A 22,412-nucleotide genomic window follows, 5' to 3' on the forward strand; every position below is an offset into this window, starting at 1 on the left:
CAGGGTCTGCTACCCAAGACCAAGGTCTGCTAAGTAATGCTAGACCAGGGTCTGCTAAGTAATAGGTGCCTTCCCAGGCACTGGCATTACCGCTAGACCATGGAGCCCTCTAGTGGCCGTGTCTGGGAGTAACAGGGCTCACACTCTTGTCTCACTTCTTTTTTTTTTTTTTTTTTTTTTTTGAGACGGAGTCTCGCTGTGTCACCCAGGCTGGAGTGCAGTGGTGCGATCTCGGCTCACTGCAAGCTCCGCCTCCCAGGTTTACGCCATTCTCCTGCCTCAGCCTCCCGAGTAGCTGGGACTACAGACGTCCGCCACCACGCCCGGGTAGTTTTTTGTATTTTTTTTTAGTACAGACGGGGTTTCACTGTGTTAGCCAGGATGGTCTCGATTTCCTGACCTCGTGATCCACCCGCCTCGGCCTCCCAAAGTGCTGGGATTACAGGCTTGAGCCACCGCGCCCGGCCTCTTGTCTCACTTCTTACTGTGTCCCTTCAGCTCCTATCTCTGCATGGCCTGGTTTTTCCTAGGTTATAATTGTGGAACAAAGACTATTATAATATTGAAATAAAGAGTAATGGCCGGGTGCAGTGGCTCACGCCTGTAATCCCAGCACTTTGGGAGGCCGAGATGGGCAGATGATGAGGTCAGGAGATTGAGACCATCCTGGATAACATGGTGAAACCCCGTCTCTACTAAAATACAAAAAAAATTAGCCGGGCATGGTGGCGGGCACCTGTAGTCCCAGCTACTTGGGAGGCTGAGGCAGGAGAATGGCATGAACTCGGGAGGCGGAGCTTGCAGTGAGCCGAGATCGCGCCACTGAGCTCCAGCCTGAGCGACTGAACGAGACTCCGTCTCAAAAAAAATAAATAAATAAATAAAAAGTAATGCTACAACTTAATGATTATAATATTTATGTATAATCATATCTATATTTTTAGTGTAACTATTTTTATTATATATTTTTTTGTTATACTGGAACAACTTGTGCCCTCAGTCTCTTGCCTTGGCACCTGGGCGGCTTGCCGCCCACACCCTCTATGGGTGGCCATCAGACTGAGTTTGCTCGGGTTTTTCTTTCTACTGTAACAGGGCAGCGCTGACTTCCATGCCTCACAATTGCTGCACCCTCCCTCTCCCCAACACACAGAAGCACTCTCCATACCATGCTGCCAGGGGTGGAGGAGAGGTGGCTTTAGAGATTCAGGACTGTTTTTTTCTACCTCTTCAGCGCGTCTTTCCGTGATATAAAGTTAAAACTGGGTACTGGGAGTGCTCAACTGATTTTTGGTTTATTTTATTTTTTTGGAGACAGAGTCTCGCTCTGTTGCCCAGGCTGGAGTGCAGTGGTGCAATCTCAGCTCACTGCAACCTCTGCCTCCCAGGTTCCAAGTGATTCTTCTGCTTCAGCCTCCTGAGTAGCTGGGACTACAGGCGTGAGCCACTGCGCCCAGCTGGGATTTTTGGTTCTTGGGAAAGTGCTTTTTTGTGTGTAGTTGTTAAATTAGTATCCTTGTTGGAGGGGTGGGTGGTAGAGCCTTGTACGTCCTCGGCTTTTTATAGAGATATGTCATAGATAAATAATGGACAGTTTTATTCTCATTCTAATATTTACATCTTTTTTTTGTTTTATTGTGTTATCTAGAACTCCCAGAATAATTTTGAATAAGGGTGGCCATAGCAGCTATTGTCTTATTTCTTACCTTAAGGGTTATGTGCTCAACAAATATCACATTAAATGTAACATTTGACATGTATGATACTTTATTTTTGCTTTTTAGTGTTGGAGCCTTCCACTATTGCTCAGGTTGGAGTGCAGTGGCAAGATCACGGCTCACTGCAGCCTTGAACTCCTGGTTCAAGTGATCCTCCTGCCTTGACCTCCTGAGTAGCTGGGACTACAGGCACATACCACCATGCCTAATTTTCAAATTTTGTGTAGAGATCGGGGTCTTGCCTTGTTGCCAGGCTGATCTTGGACTCCTGGGCTCAAGTGATCCTCTGTTTTGGTCTCCAAAAGTACTGGGATTACAGGTATGAGCTACCACACCTGGCCTGTCTTTATTTTTTTTTTCTGTGACTTATTTTTCTTTATTAATCTTGCCAGATATTTGTCTATTAGTCATTCAAATAACTTTTAGGTTTGATGATCCTTTCTAATTTTCACACTTATCCTGTGTTTTTTCTTCTACTGAGCTTATTTTACTGTTCTTTAAAACTTTCTTAAATGCTTAACTAATTACTTTTGAGCTTTTCCTCCTTTTCTTTTCTTTTCTTTTCTCTTTTCTCCTCTTTTCTCTTCTTTTCTCTTTTCTCGTCTCTTCCTTTCTCTTCTTTTCTCTTCTTTTCTCTTCTTTTCTCTTCTTTTCTCTTCTTTTCTCTTCTTTTCTCTTCTTTTCTCTTCTTTTCTCTTCTTTTCTCTTTTCTCTTCTTTTCTCTTCTTTTCTCTTCTTTTCTCTTCTTTTCTCTTCTTTTCTCTTCTTTTCTCTTCTCTTCTCTTCTTTTCTCCTTTTCTCTTCTTCTTTTCTTTTCTTCTTTTCTCTTCTTCTTTTCTCTTCTTCTTTTCTCTTCTTCTTTTCTCTTTTCTCTTCTTTTCTCTTTTCTCTTCTTTTCTCTTTTCTCTTCTTTTCTTTTCTCTTTTCTCTTCTTTTCTCTTTTCTCTTCTTTTCTTTTCTCTTCTTTTTTCTTCTTTTCTCTTCTTTTCTCTTTCTTCTTTTCTCTTCTTTTCTCTTCTTTTTTCTTGAGATAGAGTCTCACCCTATTGCTCAGGCTGGAGTGCAATGGCATGATCTCAGCTTGCTGCGACCTCCGCCTCGCGGGTTCAAGCGATTCTCCTGCCTCAGCCTCCTGAGTAGCTGGGATTACAGTTGCCCTCGACCACTGCTGCCTAATTTTTTTTTTTTTTTTGATATCTTTAGTAGAGATGGCATTTTACCATGATGGCCAGGGTGGTCTCAAACTCCTGACCCATGATCCAGCCCCTATGGCCTCCCAAAGTCCTGGGATTACAGGCGTGAGCCACCGTGCCTGGCTTTTTTTTTTTTTTTTCCCTCTTTTCTAATATAAGCCTACAAGGCTACAAATTTCCAACAAAGGTTTGCTTAAGCTACACTCCACAAGCGTTGACATGTAATATTTTTGCTATTCATCTATTTTTTTTTTTTTTTTTTTTTTTTGAGACAGAGTCCTGCTCTGTTGCCAGGCTGCAGTGCAGTGGCGTGATCTCGGCTCACTGCCACCTTCCTCTCCTGGGTTGGAGTGACTCTCATGCCTCAGCCTCCTGAGTAGTTGGGATTACAGGCGTGCGCCACCACACTCAGCTAATGTTTGTATTTTTAGTAGAGATGGGGTTTTATCATGTTGGCCAGGATGGTCTCGATCTCCTGACCTCATGATCCACACACCTCAGCCTCCCAAAGTGCTGGGATTACAGGCGTGAGCCACCGCGCCCGGCCTTTGCTATTCATCTATAACAGTGTCTTTTCTAATCTTCGTTATGGGCTCTCTTTCAACCCATGAGGTTTTTGTTGTTTGTTTTTTGGGGGGAACGGGAATGATTGGATAGGGAAACACCAGGTAAATGGCATAATTATAATCCTTGCTTCATGAGACAGTATAGTTGATTTATACAAATCCCTTTCTTCATGCATTTATTAAGATGAAATTTACATAGCACATGAATCATTTTAAACTGAACAGTTCCGTGGCATTTAGTGCATTTGCAATGTTGTACAACCACGACTGTAGTTCCAAAACATTTTCACCACTGCAAAATAAAACTCTGTACCCATGAAACAGTTTCTTCCTGTGCCTTCACCCTGCAGCCCCCAGCAACTATAAATATACATTTTATTTTTATAGGTTTACCTCTTCTGGATATTTCATATAGGTGGAATCATAAACTGTGTGAACTTTCTGTCTGGCTTCTTACACTGAGCATAATGCTTTCAGGGTTCATTTACATGTAGCGTTTGTCAGTGCTGTATTCCTTTTCATGGCTGAGTAGTATTCCACTGTATGGATGGACAATTTGTTTATACAATTTGTTATTGGACATATGGGATGTTTCTATGGCTTTTTTTTTTTTTTTTTTTCCAGACAGGGTCTCACTCTGTTGCTCAGGCTGGAGTATAGTGGCATGATCATAGCCCACAGTAATCTTGTACTCCTGGGCTCAGGCAATCCTCCCACTCAGCTTCCTGAAGTAGCTGGGAGTATACGTGTATGCCACCACACCCTGCTGATTTTTCTATTTTTTGCAGAGACTATGTCTCACTATGTTGTCCAGGCTGGTCTCGAACTCCTGGGCTCAAGCAGTCCTCCCGCTTCGCCCTCCCAAAGTGTTGGGATTACAGCAGCGAACCATTGTAACAAGTTGTTTCTACCTTTATTGTGACTAGTGCTGCTATGAACATTCATGTAAATATTTGAGTACCTGCTTCCATTTCTTTTGGGTCTCTTCCTAGGAGTGGAATTGCTGGTTTTTGATACAGAGTTTCGCTCTTCTTACCCAGGCTGGAGTGCAGTGGTATGATCTTGACTCACTGCAACCTGTGCCTCCCAGGTCCAAGCGATTCTCCTGCCTCAGTCTCCTGAGTACCTGGGATTACAGGCACGCACCACCATGCCCGGCTAATTTTGTATTTTTAGGAGAGATGGGGTGTCTCCATGTTGGTCAGGCTGGTCTTGAACTCACTACCTCAGGTGATCCACCCGCCTCGGCCTCCCAAAGTTCTGGGATTATAGGCACGAGCCACCGCAGCTGGTCAACACTTCTTTTATTATACCCACTCTTGTGGATGTAAAGTGGTTTTGTTTTGTATTTTCCTAACAACTAATGATGTTGAATATCTTTTCATGTGCTTGTTGGCCATTTCTTTTTGGGATTTTTTTTGTCTTTTCCTTTTTTAGACGGAGTCTTGCTGTTGCTGCCCAGGCTGAAGTGCAGTGGCGTGATCTCGGCTCACTGCAATCTCTGCCTCCTGGGTTCAAGCGATTCTTCTGCCTGACCCACCTCCCGAGTAGCTGGGGCTACAGGCACATGCCACTATGCCGGGCTAGTTTTTGTATTTTTAGTAGAGATGGGGTTTCACCATGTTGGCCTCGAACTCCTGACGTCGTGATTCACCCGCCTCGGCCTCCCAACGTGCTGGGATTATAAGTGTGAGCCACCACACTCAGCCAAGAAATTTCTATTCAAGTCCTTTGTCTGTCTGTTTCTTTTCTTGTGGAGACAGGAGTCTTGCTATATTTTCCAGGTTGGTCTTGAATTCCTGGACTCAATTGATCCTCTTGCCAAAGCCCCCAAAGTGCTGGGATTACAGGGGTGAGCCACCACACCTGGTTGCTGCCCTTTTTTTTTTTTTTTTTTTTTTTTTTTGAGACGGAGTCTGGCTCTGCTGCCCAGGCTGGAGTGCAGTGGCATGATCTTGACTTACTGCAACCTCCGTCTCCCAGGTTCAAGTGATTCTCCCACCTCAGCCTCCCGAGTAGCTGGGATTACAGGCACCCACCACCACGCTGGCTACTTTTTGTATTTTTAGTAGAGATGGGGTTTCGCCATGTTGGCGAGGCTGGTCTCTGACTCCTGACCTCAGGTGACCTGCCCGCCTTGGCCTCCAAAGTGCTAGGATGACAGGCATGAGCTACCGTGCCTGGCCACCCATTTTTCAAATTAGGATTTTTGTTGTTGTTGAGTTGTAAGACATATATATATATGGGTTATATATGTATGTGTATATGTATACACACTTACACAAACATACATATACATATATATATATCCTGGATTCTAGAACCTCTTCAGATATATATTGTATGCAAATATTTTCTTTCATTTTGTAGCTTGTCATATCCCTTTAAAAATTGTATTTAATAATGTGTGTGTCACTTCACTTCAAAAACTTCACCTCTCTTACGCCTGTAATCCCAGCACTTTGGGAGGCCGAGGCAGGTGGATCACCTGAGGTCAGGAGTTCGAGACCAGCCTGACCAACATGACAGAACCACCTCTCTAGCCGGGCGTGGTGGCGCACACCTGTAGTCCCAGCTACTCGGGAGGCTGAGGCAGGAGAATCACTTGAACCCGGGAGGCGGAGGTTGCAGCGAGCCGAGATGGCACCAATGCATTCCAGCCTGGGTGACAGGCAGAGACTCCGTCTCAAAAAACAAAAAAAACTTTACTTCACTTCAAAAACTAGAACAGTGATAGTAATTGATATCTATCTGAATCCCACCCCCTTACCTTCCCAGATCAAAGATAATTTACTAATTTGAACTTTGTGTTTATATTTTATTATAGTTCTACTAGCTAGGTATTCATGCCTATACATTATTTCATTTGGGCTGTTTTTGAGCTTTATAAAAGATCTGTTGTACACAGGGCTGAATGGTTTTCTAGTGTTGGTAACGATTTATACTCCCCCGATAATGTATGTGAGACTACTGACCCCCCACATTCTCCCCAACACTTTGTTGTCCACTTTCTTTTGTTGTTTTTGTTTGCTTGTTTTGAGACCGAGTTTCTCTCTGTCGCCCAGGCTGGAGTGCAGTTGGGCAGAGATCTCAGCTCACTGCAAGCTCCGCCTCCCGGGTTTATGGCATTCTCCTGACTGGGCCTCCTGAGTAACTGGGACTACAGGCGCCTGCCACCACGCCCAGCTAATTTTTTATATTTTAGTAGAGATGGGGTTTTACTGTGTTAGGATGGTCTCGATCTCGTGACCTCGTGATCCACCCGCCTCGGCCTCCCAAAGTGCTGGGATTACAGGCGTGAGTCACCGCACCCAGCTTTTGTTTTGTTTTGAGATGGAGTGTCGCCCTGTTGACCAGGCTGGAGTGCAGTGGCGAGATCTTGGCTCACTGCAACCTCTACCTCCCGGGTTCAAGTGATTCTCCTGCCTCAGCATCCCAGGTAATTGCGATTACAGGTGTGCATCACCCTGCCCTGCTAGTTTTTGTATTTTTAGTAGAGATGGGGTTTTACCATATTGCCCAGGCTGGTCTTGAACTCCTGACCTCAAGTGATCTGCCTGCCTCAGCCTCCCAAAGTGATGGGCTTCCAGGTGTGAGCCACCAGGCCTGGCCTCCGTTTCTTTATTTTTGGAGCTCTTGAAGAGACAGTGACCTCCCCCAGGCTAACCCTTGGGAAGCCTGTGGGATTTTACCCCACTCCCTCCACTATCCCAAGGGAGGTTCCAGGGACCACGAAGATGGGAAATCTACTGGACTTAAGGACTTCGGAGACAGGCCTGGTCCACGAACTCCGTGTGAGCTTGGGCAAAGGACGTGACCTTTCAGAGCTAGTCTGTAAGTCTTTGAGGGACTGACCAAGGGTACCTTAAATGTGGAGGAAGCGGCTCCTTTGAGTCGCTGGCTGGCGAGTCAGGGGCTCATCTGGGAACAGCATGGGGAGGGGGTGGTGTCTGGGCTCTGTTCCTAACTGGGACCCCTGGGGCCCTGCATCCTTGGGTGGCAGTGAGTATCCCGTCAGTGGGGTATGTAAGTACAGAGGCCTGGCTCCCTCGGGAGTCTCTGGGGATGAAGAAGGAGCTTTGATAGGGACCCAAGTTCTCAGGCAGAAAATTTGGCTCTGTTTATGTTTTAATCGGACCCTTTTCAGGCTGGGGCTCCCCCCAGTCCCCAGGCTACAGCCTGGAGGTGTCTCTGGCCAGCCACAACATCCAGCTGCTGGCTCTCGGCTCTGTCCATTTGCCCAGAGGGAAGAAGGGCGGGTGGGCAGAAGGAAGGGGCTGGAGACAGATCTCAACCCTCCCCGCCCACCTCGGGGGGGCCTCCCTGTCTCCGGAAAGGTGGCCCAGGGCCGCCAGTCCAGTCACCCCAGAAATATCCAAGGCGTTGGGGGCAGCCTTTTACGGCCAGCCCTGCCTGGCTATGTGGCCATCGTGTGCCTGGTTAGACACCCGGCCACCCGGCGCCGAAGGCCATCAGTGGGGGCTGGCCTCGGCCCTCCAGCTGCCCCGTTCTTTAGCTGCAGAGGTTCCTGGGCTCCCGCCTCCTCCTCCTCACTGGAGTCTGATTCTTCCACATCACTACGAATGTCCTTCTCCATCTGGGGAACAGAGAGAGGGATGGAGCTGGGAGCAAGGAGGAAGGACGAGCTTGGGGCTGGGGCCCCTGGGGAGGTCCAGTCATACCTGACCCTTCTTTATGAAGCTACAGAGCATGCGCAGAATGAGGCAAGACCAGAACACGTGCAGCAGCTGCAGCAACATCAGAAGCCCGTTGCAGAAGTAGTAACCGAAGAAAGGGCCCCTGTTGCCGAGGGACTCGTAGTATGTGGTGTAAAGGATCCTACAGCGGGAGGGAGAGGAGGAGGCCGGGACTTGACCAGCTGCTGTAGCCCCTAGTCCTAGGGATTTCTAACTGGCATGGCCTTCCCTGCTCCATAACCTTCTATGGCTCCCTAGTGCCCCCCCGACCCCATCATACCTACACATTTTTTTTTTTGTTTTTTTTTTGTTTTTTTTTTGAGACGGAGTCTTGCTCTGTAGCCCAGGCTGGAGGGCAGTGGCACGATCTGGACTCACTGCAAGCTCCACTTCCTGGGTTCACGCCATTCTCCTGCCCCAACCTCCCGAGTAGCTGGGACTACAGGAACCCGCCACCACGCCCGTCTAATTTTTTTGTATTTTTAGTAGAGACGGGGTTTCACTGTGTTAGCCAGGATGGTCTCCATCTCCTGACCTGGTGATCCGCCCGCCTCGGCCTCCCAAAGTGCTGGGATTCCAGGCGTGAGCCACCGCGCCCGGCCCATACCTACACTTGAGCTGGGTACGCGAGGCCCCCTCTCGCTTGTACTAAATGAGCAGAACACACATAAGCTCCCTGACTGGCCATTCATGAACCCCACCCAAGCGGGTACTTATGATCCCAGCTGCTTTCCTGGGTGGCACTCTGGCACCTTCTCTCCACTCCTCAGACCCCCATCACCTCCCCCTCATCAGCAGGTGACCGCCTACTCACCTCAGAGGGGAGGGGCTTCATGTCTCAGGAAGGCAAGCGGTAGGGACTCATCTCCCAAGGAGTATAAAAGGGGAGGGGCCTCACCTCCAGGAAGGCAGAGAGGGTGGGGCCTCCCAGGTAGCCAGATAGGGGCGGGGCTTTGTCTCCCAGGGAGGCTGAGAGGGGCGGGCCTTCATTTTCACTGTGCAACCCAAGCCAGTAGGAAAGAATGTTCCCCAGCACCGCTCCTCCCCTCAAACTCCTCCTTGCTTGTTGCCTGGGACACTGTCCTGGAGCCCAACTCCCACCACACCCTCTCTTCTCAAACTCAGCTCTGGTTCTTTTGTTGTTTTGAGGCGGAGTCTCACTCTGTCCCCCAAGGCTGGTGTGCAGTGGTGCAATCTCAGCTCACTGCAACCTCCGCTTCCCAGGTTCCAGCGATTCTCCTGCCTCAGCCTCTCAAGTAGCTGGGATTATAGGTGCCTGCCACCACGCCCGGGTAATTTTTGTATTTTTAATAGGTTGTTTTTGCCATTTTGACCAGGCTGGTCTCGAACTCCTGACCTCAAGTGATCTGTCCGCCTCAGCCTCCCAAAGTGCTGGGATTACAGGTGTGAGCCACCGCACCTGGCCTTCCTGCTGGGTCTTTATCATCAGTGCCAACCCCGCTGTTATTTCACACAAGAAAGGAAAAACCAAAAAACTCAGTCTTGCCTCTACTGTGCCCCTCTGGGTACCAACTTTTTTCTTTTCCCTGTAGGCTTATTTCTTTTTCTTTGGAACTCCTTCAAAGTACTGGCTGGGCTGGGTACGGTGGCTAATGCCTATAATCCCAGCACTTTGGAGGTGGAGGTGGGTGGATCACGAGGTCAGGAGTTCGAGCCCAGACTGGCTAACATGGTGAAACCCCTATCTCTAAAAACAAAAAACTAAAGAAACAAAAAAAAATTAGCCAAGTGTGGTGGTGCCTGCCTGTAATTCCAGCTACTCAGGAGGCTGAGGCAGGAGAATCGCTTGAACTCGGGAGGCAGAGGTTGTGGTGAGCCGAGATCACACCATTGCATTCCAGTCTGGGTGACAGAGTCAGACTCCATCTCAAAAAAAACTACTGGCTGCAGCTGCTGTGTTTCTCCTACCCCGTAATCAGCCTGTAGGGTTACCAGCGACCTTGCCTTCCTCACTCCACAGTGTTCAGCCCTGCATTGCCACCAACCAGTACAACAGGTTTTGAGCGGCCTTCCCTCCTCCCTGGGCCCCTTCCCTCTCTGGCTCCTGCCACCCCACCATCTCCCCATCTCACAGTCACTTCTGCCTAATCTCCTCAGGCCTTGAACCCAAGACAGGTGGGAGCCATGGAGGGTTGTAGCCAGAGGAGGGATGTGATCTGACCCATAGGCTCCATGGGCCCTGTTCTTCCTCTCGACCTGCAAACATCAGGGAGCCCGAGGACTGAGCCTCTCTGTCCACACCTAGTCCCTAGGTGATGCTATCCAGGCTGCTGGCTGAAAAGACCAGCCATGGACTGGCAACTCCTACATTACCTTTCTCCAGAAGCCCAGACTGGCATGCCCACTGCCTTCTCCATGTCTCCTCTGAGGCCACAGACCCCTCAAACCCAGCAGGGCTGAGCTCCTGCTGCCTCAAGCAGTTCCTTCTGTGACTGTTCCCATCTCCTGATCCCAGAGGCATCCCCTTGAGTCTGCTCACTTATCTCGCCTACCCTGGGTCCTCTCGCTCCTGCCCACACTTCCCGTGTTTCCCCTGCAGCTGCTAGAGGGCATCCAGAACACCTAGGTCAGATCGAATCCCTCCTCTGCTTATAACCTCCGTGACTCCCATCTCCCTCGGGGTCAAAGCCAAAGTCTTCCCCACAGCCCTCAAGGACCTGCACAGTCTACCCCCACTCCTTCCCTGCCCTCCCCCTCACCCACTCTGCTCCAGCCACACAGGCCTCCTTGCTGCTGTTCCTCTAACATGCCAGGCATGGTCTTGCCTCAGGACATTTGCACAGGCTGTTCTGACTGGAACGCTCTTCCCCTCTGATCAACGTGGTTCTGTGCCTTACCTCCCTCCCACCTCTCTATACAAACACTGCCAGCGAGGCATTCCCTGCCACTGTAATTCCAACTACCCACCCCTCCCATACTTCCTGCTCCCTTCCCGACATTTTTTTTTTTAACTTATTTATGTAGTGATGGAGTCTTGCTCTGTCACCCAGGATTGAGTGCAGTGGTGTGATCTCGGCTCACTGCAACCTCCGCCTCCTGGGTTCAAGTGATTCTCCTGCCTCAGCCTCCTGAGTAGCTGGGATTACAGGTGCTTGTTACCACGCCCAGTATTAATGAACTAAAAACAATTGTACTAATTATTGTGTTTTTAGTAGGGACGGGGTTTCTTTATGTTGGCCAGGGTGGTCTCGAACTCCTGACCTCAGGTGATGCAGCCACCTCGGACTCCCAAAGTGCCGGGATTACAGGTGTGAGCTATCACACCTGGCCAATTTAATTTTTTTAAAGATGAAGTCTCCCTCTGTCACCCAGGCTGGAGTGTAGTGGTACAATCTCAATCCACTGTAGCCTCTGCCTCCTGGGTTTAAGTGATCCTCCTGCCTCAGCCTCCTGAGTTGCTGGGATTACAGGCATGCACCATCACATTTGGCTCATTTTTGTATTTTTAGTAGAGACAGGGTTTCATCATGTTGGCCAGGCTGGTCTTGAACTCCTGGCCTCAAGTGATCTGCCCGCCTCAGCCTCCCAAAGTGCTGGGATTACAGGTGTGAGCTACCACGCCTGGCCCTCCAACTTTATTTTCTTGTTAGTAAATCTCTCCTTTGCATGCTGTGTAGTTCACCTGGCTGCCCCATTTACCCTCCACTCCACCCATGAAGTGTCTGCTCACGAGGGCAGGGATCTTTGAACTGTGGCCTCTGCTGTGTTCCCAGCACACTCAAGAGACCCCATAAATATTGACTGGGCAGACTTTGGTGCGCTGGCAACCCTGACGCCTCCCCCCACTCCATGGTCCAGGCACGCTGAGTAATTCTAATTCTCTGTCTCACCTCTGCACCTTTGCATATGCTGTGCCCTCTGCCTGTCATGCCCTTCCCTGCCTTCTCCTGGAACTCTCCCAGCCGAGATCCCCGGCTCCTTAGGGCAGGTTACCAATGGTGAGGCAGTCCTGGTGTCTCAGACATGCCCTCCCACCTCCCTGACCCCCATGGGAGGGCTGACTCACTGGGTGGGGAAGAGGACCAGTCGGGTGTAGAAGAAGACCAAGGAGAAGATGAGGAAGAGAGCGTCACACACGTGCTGATACTGCGTGTAGTTGACCATCTTACAGGCCTGAGAAGGGCAGCGCGGAGAAATGGGCTCAGGACCGGGGGCCTGGCCTCAAGGAGAAGGTGCTATGGGACGGGAACAGGTGAGGTGGGGTGGGGCCTTGATTCCAGGAACTACCTACATTTCCAGGAAAGGTAAGGATTGTGAATATAGGCCTGGCACGGTGGCTCACGCTTGTAATCCCAGCACTTTGGGAGGCCGAGGCGGCGGATCACCTGAGGTCAAGAGTTCGAGCCCAGCCTGGCCAACATGGTGAAATCCCATCTCGACTAAAAATACGAAAATTAGTTGGGCGTGGTGGCGGACACCTGTAATCGCAGCTACTTGGGAAACTGACGCAGGAAGATCACTAGAACCTGGGAGGCAGAGGTTGCAGTGAGCACAGATTGCGCCATTGCACTCCAGTCTGGGAGAGAGTGCAAGACTCCATCTCAAAGAATACATACATGCATGCATGCACATGTCTATAGCTGTATCCTCCAAGAAGGGAGGCTGAGGGGCGGGGCTTTATCTCCCAGAAAGACAGAGGGGGCAGGACCTCATCTCCCAAGGAAGCTGAGAAGGGTGGGAGGGGGTCGTCTCTGCCCATGGAAGGTAGGAGGGGTGGGGCTTCATCACCCAGGAAGATAGAGGGGGTGGGGTCTTATCAGCCTGAAAGACACAGGGGACAGGGCCTTATTACCTGAGGAGGCCAGGAGGGTGGGCTCCATTTCCCAGGAAGGTTGGGAGGAATGGGACCTCATCTCTAGGGGCACCTGGGAGGGCTGGGCCCGCCTCCAGCAGGTAGTCGGCGGAATCGTGTAACAGCAGCACCAGAGAGCCGATGCGCAGCAGGTTGGCGCTGTAGGAGAAGGTCATCAGGATGACCACCACGAAGTGATGTATCACCTGCTCCTTGAAATCCTGCAGGAGACAGTGGGTCCCAGTGGGGATGAGGCTTGATGCTGGAAGGTGCCCCACCCTATGGGCCAAGAAATGCGTCCTTTTGTATGGCCTCTGGGCCCATGGCCTCTATGCCTCCTGCAAGAGGCACCAGGGAGCTCTCAAGGTACGGCTGTGAGGCTGTCCTACCACCCCGCACCCCAGCTCCCTATCTGGCGACGGGGTCTTCCAGACTCTTGTGTGGCCTCACCTTGCGCTTGACATCAAAGGGCAGCCTGATGAGCAGTGAGAGGTAGAAAGCCAGCTCCAAGAGGTACCACCAGTACAGGGATGGCTTCAGGGTCTGCAGCAGGGCAGGACAAGGTTAGCTGTGGGGAGCGAAGGCTCCACTCCCTTTGCTCAAAACCAGGATACTTGAATCCCAATGAGTGAGCTCCCCATCCCTGGAGGTAATCAAGGGCAGTGGTTTGGTGGAAGCGCCTGCTTGGAGTTTCCTAGCCTCTCTCTATTCCCCAGAGGAATCAAAGAGCCAGAGTAGGACTCAGTGGGGAATGATGATGGTGTCAGGGCTCGGGTCCCATGTCCATGGCTGCAGCAACTGTTATCACCCTGGTCTCCAAGCTTTTGTGCGCGTGTACACCCACCCACCCCCACACCCCCACTCACCTGGTTTGGGTAATTTTCCAAGCACTTTACTGGGGCCCACAGCCACGATTCCTGCAGGGAAACGGGTGTTAGGCTGTGCGGAGGTGAGAATCCAGCTTCCCACCCTGGGTCTGTGGGCTCTTTGGGTGGTCTCATAGATGCTGCCTTCACCCAGCCCTGCTTTTTCCTGCCTCTCAATCTCCACTGGGGAGCTCATTCACTGCAGAACCCTAAACTTCTGGTGCATGGCAGATCCTGAGTACCTGTTGTGTGAATTCACCAGCACCTGGCCAAGCTCGCTGGCTCCTCAGCTGCACGTTTTCCTCTCTGGCTGCGCCCCTCACACACTCCCTCCCACCAGATCCGGGCCTGGGGCATAGGAGGCATTTCTGGGGCCGGCAAGCAGTCAGCCACACTCAGGTACACTCACGTGGACAGGACTGAGAGACCACCCACGAAGGAGGACAGGTAGAAAAGAAATCTCCAGCTGTGGATGGGGAGGGAGCTGTGAATACAGGAGACACCTCCCCTGCTGCCTTGCACCCCAGAAGTCGCCTTCAGCCCCATCCTGGGTTTACCTGGCCTCACAGAGCTTCTTGGTCAGCTGCGGTCGATCCTGCTTCCGGCGTCTCCGGAACCATCGCTGGGTCTGCCGCAGTGTGAGGCCACACCGGGCGGCCAGGAGGGACAGCTGGGGCTGCGCGGGGGTTGGGGGGGGGGTGATGGGGACAAGGGTCATAGAGGCCCTGTGGTGGCTTCCCTCATGTCCCCAGACAGGACTTGGCTCTGCCCTCTCCCCCACTGCGGCCCCACGTCTTGCCTACAAGGTGACCATGTCTATATGGAGAGGCAGTGTTGGGGGTCCCAGCGTGGGGGCCTGCAGAATACTTGGGCCTTCACAGAAGCAAATCCTGTTCATAGGGCAGGCAAGTCGCTGATGGGGATGGGATTAAGAGAGATGCTGGTGTGCATCCTCCTCTACCCCCAGCTAGGCTTCCCTGCGTCCCTCCAGAACGGTCAGTTCCCACCTGCAACCTAGGCAGGCAGTTGAGACCTTGTCCCAGCCTAAGCCCTACGTGAAGAGGGAAACTGACAAGTAGAGGGGGAGTCACGTGGCTTCTAGCTCTGTGGAAAGCACCTTGTTGCCCCCAGGGCATGTGGTTTTAAGCATTCCCCACCCCACTTAGGATGCATCCACGTCTCCACAGTGCAGAGCCTGTCCAGCGGGCAGCCACACCAGAGATGGGAATGGAGGAAGGGTCACAGGGCTGCTTCTGTTCCTCCATCTCCTACCAGCTCAGATCTTCCATTCCTCCCCCAGAATAGGAGAGCAAGCAACTTCTTTCACTGTCCTACGATCTGTCCATTGTGCAACTGTGCCCACTGAGGCCCAGGGCGGCTGGGAGAGGTGGGGCTCCATCTTCCAGGGAGGCTGGGAGGAGCGGGACCCCCATCTCCCAGGGAGGCTGTTAGGGGCGGGACCCCATCTCCCAGGGAGGCTGGGTGGGGCGGGGCACCGTATCCCAGGGAGGCTGTCGGCGGGGGGGAACCCCATCTCCCAGGGACACTGGTAGGGATGGGGCTCCATCTTCCAGGGAGGCTGGGAGGGGGCGGGTCCTCATTTCCCAGGGAGGCTAGCGGGGCAGGGCTCATTTCCCAAGGAATCGGGGATGAAGAGTGGAAAGTGGGGCATTGCAGGGGTGCCTGAAGCCACCTTGGCATCTCCTGCCTCAACAGATGGGCCACACACCACCCGCCGGCTCCACCCCAAGGGCAGTAGTGCCGGTCACAGGGCACTGGGGGGCTCTCACCTCCTTGGGCCTGTGCCCTTCCGTGAGGAAGTGTTTCTCCAGCGTGGCATTGGGCTTCACCTGCCTCCTGGTCTGATTCCTCACACCCAGCCACCGGCTCAGGGGCAGGCCAATGAATTTGGGTGCAAGGGAGACAAAGACCATCGGCCCAGGTGAAGAGACGGGGCTGCCTGTGTGTGCGGGGGCAGATATGCTATCGGTGGGTAAACCAAGTCTCAGAGGGGCACAGTTACAGGCACAGAGGGCACAGCTGGCACGTGGCAGGGTGTGTAAGACTTGGGGTCTGTCTGCTCCATCTGCTCAGAGGGTTTGGAGGCCCAGAGTCAGAAAGGCTCGTAAGGCAGGACTCGATTTTCCACTTATTCCTGGCCTCATCCCCTGGGGCCCTGGAGGGGTAGCCTGGCTGCTGCGTTAGACCAAACATAAGAAAGGCAGCTGGCTCACATGAGGTCAGAAGTTCGAGACCAGTCTAATCAATATGGTGAAACCTTGTCTCTACTGAAAATACAAAATCATCTGGGTGTGGTGGCGTGTGCCTGTAATCCCAGCTACGTGGGAGGCTGAGGCAGGAGAATTGCTTGAACCTGGAGGGAGAGGTTGCAGTGAGCCAGGATGGCGTCACTCTACTCCAGCCTGGGCGACAGAGCGATTCTCCATCTCAAAAAAAAAAAAAAAAAGGCACTTGGACCTGTGATGTGTCTGCTGGGTGAGGGTGTGCAGACCAGCTCTTGGGGTAGACAGGTACCTTTGCCCCATCCCAAACCAGGGATGAGAGTGTCTTCACTGCCTTTCTCACTGTGGCCTGGGTCCTGGCCTGACCCCCCGCCAGGCTAAGGGCCCCCCACGGGCAGGGGTTGTTCCCACTCCAAGCCCCTCCTCCCAGCATCCCCCTTCCAGGGTAAAGACTTGGAGATCAGGGACCCTGGTCAACCAACATATTGCCCACAAGAGGGCGCGCCAACACCACAGGTGGGGACCAAATTTTATATCCACCATCCATCCCAACATCATCCCTCATTTGGGGAAAGGCTCAGAGCAGCCTAGCAAGGAACTCATTGCAGACTAAATCATGATGCGGAGAGAAAGGGCAGATACTTAAGCACTTAATCTGCTAAGCGTGGGGCCAAGTCCATATTATACAGTGGCTCACCTAACCCTAACTTAGTCCCCATTGTCGTAATGGGCAAACTGAGGCTCAGAGACAGTCTGAGGTGACACTGTGGGCAGGCGGAAGACCTGAAATTTGAACTCAGGATTCTGGTTTTTGTTTTAAGAGGCAGGGTCTCCTTTTGGAGGTGGAGGGTGGGTGGATCGCTTGAACTCAGGAGTTCAAGACCAGCCTGGGCGACATGGTGAGATCTCGTCTCTACTAAACATACAAAAGTGAGCTGGGTTGTGATGTCACTCGCCTGTAATCCCAGCACTTTGGGAGGCCAAGGCAGGCGGATCACCTGATGTCAGGAGTTTGAGACCAGCCTGGCCAACATGGCAAAACCCCGTTTCTACTAAAAATACAAAAATTAGGTATGGTGGCACATGCCTGTAATCCCAGTTACTTGTGAGGCTGAGGTCAGAGAATCACTTGAACCTGGGAGGCAGAGGTTGCAGTGAACTGAGATCGTGCCACTGCCCTCCAGCCAAGGTGAAAGAGCTCTGTCTCAAAAAAAAAGCCAGGCGTGGTAGCACATGCCTGTAGTCCCAGTACTGAGGCTTTTTTTTTTTTTTTGAGATGGAGTTTTGCTCTTGTCGCCCAGGCTGGAGTGCAGTGGCATGAATGATCTCAGCTCAATGCAACCTCTGTCTCCTGGGTTCAAGCAATCCTCCTGCCTCAGCCTCCTGGGTAGTTGGGACTAGAGGCGTGCACCACCACACCCAGCTCATTTTTTGTACTTTTGGTAGAGAGAGGGTTTCACCATTCTGGTTGGGCTGGTCTCGAACTCCTGACCTTGTGATCTGCCTGCTTCGGCCTCCCAAAGTGTTGGGATTATAGATGTGAGCCACTGTACCCAGCCTAATTTTTGTATTTTTTTTTTTTTTTTTTTTTTTTGAGATGGAGTCTCGCTCTGTCACTCAGGCTGGAGTGCAGGGGCTGGATCTCGGCTCCCTGCAAGCTCTGCTTCCCGGGTTTACGCCATTCTCCTGGCTCAGCCTCCCGAGTAGTTGGGACTACAGGCGCCCGCCATCTCGCCCAGCTAGATTTTTGTACTTTTTTTTTTTCAGTAGCGATGGGGTTTCACCGTGTTAGCCAGGATGGTCTCGATCTTCTGACCTCGTGATCCGCCCATCTCGGCCTCCCAAAGTGATGGGATTACAGGCTTGAGCCACCGCGCCCGGCCTGTATTTTTTTTAATAGAGACAAGGTTTCACCATGTTGCCCAGTCTGGTCTTGAACTCCTGGACTCAAGTGATCCACCCGCCTCAGCCTCCCAAATTGCTGACATTACGGGCCTCAGCTACCACGCCTGGCCTAGATTCAATTTTTTTTTTTTTAAAAAGGGCTAAAATCCCTGCATTTGAAACTGGAAAACCCTCCGCCCACCCCACTGTCCTTCACAGAGGCCCTGGGATGCCTTTGGGATGAGATAACACCCCCAGCTCATATTTGCCGTTTTTTGTTGCTTTTAAGGTGGAGTCTCACTGTATTGCCCAGGCTGGAGTGTAGTAGCACAATCTTGGCTCACTGCAACCTCCGCCTCCCAGGTTCAGGCGATTCTCCTGCCTCAGCCTCCTGAGGAGTTGGGATGACAGGTGTGCAGTCAGCTAATTTTTGTATTTTTAGCACAGACGGGGTTTCACCATGTTGGCCAGGCTGGTCTTGAACTCCTGACTTGAAGTGATCCGCCCACCTCAGCCTCTCAAAGTGTTGGGATTACAGGTGTGAGGCATGGTGCCCGGCCTCCCATCCCTGTTTTATGAAGATGCTGGCACACCCAGCCCCGAACTGCGGGCAGTGTTCCTATAAACCAGGAATCAGAGGCCAGAATTGTGGGTGGTGGCGGCAGGCTGGAGCTGGGAAAAGCACTTTGGTGCAAAGCCAGCTTCCACTCGGGACATGCTGCAATGGCAAATTGCACACAGAGCACGAGCACATACTGGCGTGACTGCGGGGGCGATGGGTTGCGGCAGGGCAGACACCTCTCAAAGGCGAGGCGCATGGCCAGGAGGACCGGTGCCAGGGGCACGGCTGCCAGCATGTCCTGGGGGTGGGGGTAGACACGGCCATCCCGGTCTTCCAGCTCTGCCCATGTGACATTGGGTGGTAACCAGAACCTGTGCTGCCAAAACCACTCGTTGAAACCGGACAGCATTCTGTGGACACAGGTTCCAGTTAGCTGGGAGGGCTGCAAGAAGAATGGGTGGGGCAAGTGGGACCTGAGAGGCTGGAGCCTCGCAACTCCTAACTGGGCGGTTATCAGCGCAGTTGACCACCAGGAGGTGGGACCAGAAGATGGAACTCCCCTTGCCTGGGACTTTGGAACTATCCTGTGGCCCCAGAAGAGTGGGGCTTTAGCCACTACTCCATTCTCATCACCCCTGCCTTCACTTGCCTGGTCAGTGTTAAAGGCAGAGTTGGGCTGTGTGTCCTTAGGCAAATGACCCCTCAGAACCTCAAGTTCATCTGTAAAACACAGGAGTAGGCCGGGCGCAGTTGCTCACACCTGTAATCCCAGCACTTTGGGAGGCCAAGGCAGGTGACTCACGAGGCCAGGAGTTGAAGAGCAGCCTGACCAACGTGGTGAAACCCTATCTCTATTAAAAATACAAAAATGAGCTGGGCGTGGTGGCGCACGCCTGTAATCCCAGCTACTCGGGAGGCTGAGGCAGGAGAATGGCTTGAACCCGGGAGGCGGAGGTTGCAGTGAGCCAAGATCGTGCCATTGCACTCCAGCCTGCGTGACAGAGTGAGACTCCATCTCAAAAATAAAACAGAGACAGTAATACCCAGGCTTCTCAACCTAAAGAGCTTGGCCTACTGATTTTTAACAAGACTAATAACAACACAGCCCAAAAATAATAGTTATTATTCTGCACTTAACTGATGCCAAGATGGTAGCCAGAAGTCAGGGGAGTGGCTGCTTGGGGTCAGAAACTTGAGTGGTGGTTGGGCACCGTGGCTCATGCCTGTAATCCCAGCCCTGTGGGAGGCTGAGGTGGGCAGATCACTTGAGGTCAGGAGTTTGAGACCAGCCTGGCCAACATGGCAAAACTCCATCTTTCCTAAAAATGCAAAAATTAGCCAGACATGGTGACAGGTGCCTATAATCCCAGTTACTCAGGAGGCAGAGGCAGGAGAATCACTTGAAACCGGGAGAAGGAGGTTGCAGTGAGCCAAGATCATGCCACTGCACTCCAGCCTGGACGACAGAGCAAAACTCTGTCTCAAAAAAAAAAAAAAAAAACAAAACTTGAGTCCTCAAATGTCCAGGAAGGTTTCTTTCCACTGCAGGAAGCTGCCTCTGAAGCAGCCCCCAAAGATGAAGGATTTAAAGAAATCCAGAGGCCGGGTGTGGTGGCTCACTCCCAGCACTTTGGGAGGCCGAGGCAGGTGGAGCATGAGGTCAGGAGTTCAAGACCAGCCTGGCCCACATGGTGAAACCTTGTTTCCATTAAAAACACAAAAATAATTGGCCAGGCATGGTGGCATGTGCCTGTAACCCCAGCTACTTGGAAGGCTAAAGCAGGAGAATCAGTTGAACCTGGGAGGCAGAGGTTGCAGCGAGTCGAGATCATGTCACTGTACTCCAGACTGGGCGACAAAGCGAGGCTCCGTCTTGGGGAAAAAAAACAAAACAAAACAAAAAACCAAAGAGGAGGTGGTCAGACCAGGCACAGTGGCTCATACCTGTAATCCCAACACTTTGTGAGGTCGAGGCAGGTGAATTGCTTGAGCCCAGGAGTTCAAGACCAGATTGGGCAACATAGCGAGACTCTGTCTCTACAAAAAATTTAAAAAGCAGTCAGGTGGCATGTTTCTGTAGTTCTAGCTATTCAGGAGGCTAAGGTGGGAGTCCGAGGCTGCAGGGAGCTATAATCACACCACTGTACTCCAGCCTGGAGGACAAAGCAAGACCCTACGTTTGGGAAAAACAAAGAAGAGAAGGTTGTGGGTTTGCACACAAGAAAGTGGGGCTAGGGGAGAGGCTTTCTAGATAAATACACAGCAGGTGCAAGGGTTCTGAGGCAGGACCGTGCCTGGCATGTCGGAGGAACAGCGAGGAGGCCCGTGTGGCTGGTACAGAGGGAGAGAGGGGGAAGAGAGGTAGGAGAGGAGGGCAGGTAGGTGATGAGGGGTAGCACAGGGCCTGCAAGGCATGGGGGCCACGGGGAAGAATCTGGATTATTTCCCCCAACATTTTATTTTGAGATGAAGTCTCACTCTGCTGCCCAGTCTGGAGTGCAGTGGCGTGATCTCAGCTCACTGCTATCTCCACCTTGCGGGTTCAAGCAATTCTTGTGCCTCAGCCTCCCAAGTAGCTGGGATTACACCACCACAGCTGGCTAATTTTTGTGTTTTTAGTAGAGATGGGTTTTCGTTATGTTGGCCAGGCTGGTCTCAGACTCCTGACCTCAAGTGATCTGCCTGCCTCAGTCTCCCAAAGTGCTGGGATTACAGGCACGAGCCACCACGCCCGGCCTTCCCCCAACATTTTATAACAAACATTTCAAACCTACGGAAAAGTTGAAAGAATTTTACAGTGAATACCTGTATTCCCACCACTGCATTCTGCCCTTTGCATTCCGTTCTATTTATTCCATCACCCCTCTGCCTCTGCCTCTGCCTGTCCATCCCTCTATCCACCCATCAGTCTATCTGGTTACTCCCGATGCATTTCAAAGTAGGCAGCTGACCTCAGGCCACATCACCCCTACACATGTCAGCACACAGATCATTAACTAGCGTTCAATATTTGCTTATGGGTTTTTCCTTTCAAGGTAAAATTTACCCAAGTGAAATGCTGGCTTTTCGTTTTTTTTAGACAGCATCTCACTCTGTGACCCAGGCTGGAGTGCAGAGACCATGGCTCCCTGAAGCCTTGACCTCCTGGAATCAGGTGGTCTTTTCATGTCAACGCCCACATAGCCAGGACCATAGGCACACACCACCATGACTGGCTAATTTTTAAAATTTTTGTGTGAAGAGAGGATCTCCGTATGTTGCCCAGGCTGGTCTCAAACTCCTGGCCAAGCGATCCTCCCGCCTTGGCCTCCTGAAGTGTTGGGATTACAGGCATGAGCCGCTGCACCTGGCCTGCACACATCTTAAGGGTATAGTCACTGAATTTGGACAAAACTATATACCTGGCTAATCCAATCTCCCATCACAAATATTCCCTCTAAAAACTTCCTTCACGCCTCTTCCCAGTCAACCTCCACCGCTGTCCTGTCACCCAAAGGTAACATCCATTCCATTCCAATTTTTGTTTTGTTTTCGTTTGCTTTTTTTTTTGTTGAGACAGGGTCTCACTCTGTGGCCCAGGCTGGACTAGAGTGGTGCAATTATAGCTTACTGCAGACTTGACCTCCTGGGCTCAAGCGATCCTCCCTGCTCAGCCTCCCAAATTGCTGGGATTATAGGCATGAGCCACCTTGCCCTGCCCCCCACTACCTTTTCTTTTGTCATCATAGCTTAGTTTTGTCAGTTCTTCATGACAACCTTGCCATGTTACGAAATAAAAACAGGCTGGGTGCGGTGGCTCATGCCTGTAATCCCAGCACTTCAGGAGGCCAAGGTGGGTGGATCACTTGAGATCAGGAGTTTGAGACCAGC

At 51.6% G+C, this 22,412-nt stretch overlaps 1 pseudogene; it reads right to left on the reverse strand.

Annotated features, from left to right (window-relative positions):
- Positions 1–7,793: 7,793 nt before the first annotated feature.
- On the reverse strand, positions 7,794–19,175 carry LOC119623202 (ceramide synthase 4-like; annotated as a pseudogene).
- Between the last annotated feature and the right edge of the window lie 3,237 nt (positions 19,176–22,412).

The sequence above is a fragment of the Chlorocebus sabaeus genome, chromosome 6 (assembly GCF_047675955.1).
Source record: "Chlorocebus sabaeus isolate Y175 chromosome 6, mChlSab1.0.hap1, whole genome shotgun sequence".
Taxonomy (NCBI): Eukaryota; Metazoa; Chordata; class Mammalia; order Primates; family Cercopithecidae; genus Chlorocebus; species Chlorocebus sabaeus.